We start from the raw sequence: 395 nt of genomic DNA, 5'->3' as shown, positions 1-395 counted from the left end.
TACTGAAAATAACAGTTCAAGTAACTTTTAAACATAGCATTCTGACTATAGCATTTTTTGTCTAAGAAAAAAACACTAGAAAGGATTCTTAAATTTCACTTAGTAGCTTTGTGTTGGTCATGTTGTCATGTAATAATTTCACAACTATTTTTATGTATAAGAGAAGCGCAAATATGGAAAGAGAAAGATGAGGAACTATCCCAGATGTCAGATTTTAATTGTGTAAAGTGCTTTAAACTGACTGCACAAGGCACTACGCTATAGTCAGGCCACGGTGTAGCCCAGGCCATGGTGCAGCCCCGGCCACGGTGTAGTCCGGCCGTGGCGTAGTCTGCCCCTGGTGTAGTCCAGGCCGTGGTGTAGTCAGGCCGTGGTGTAGTCAGGCCGTGGTGTAG

Source organism: Sapajus apella, unplaced genomic scaffold (assembly GCF_009761245.1).
Source record: "Sapajus apella isolate SASKATOON/1434 unplaced genomic scaffold, GSC_monkey_1.0 scaffold49, whole genome shotgun sequence".
Classification (NCBI taxonomy): domain Eukaryota; kingdom Metazoa; phylum Chordata; class Mammalia; order Primates; family Cebidae; genus Sapajus; species Sapajus apella.
This window is presented reverse-complemented; position numbering follows the sequence as displayed.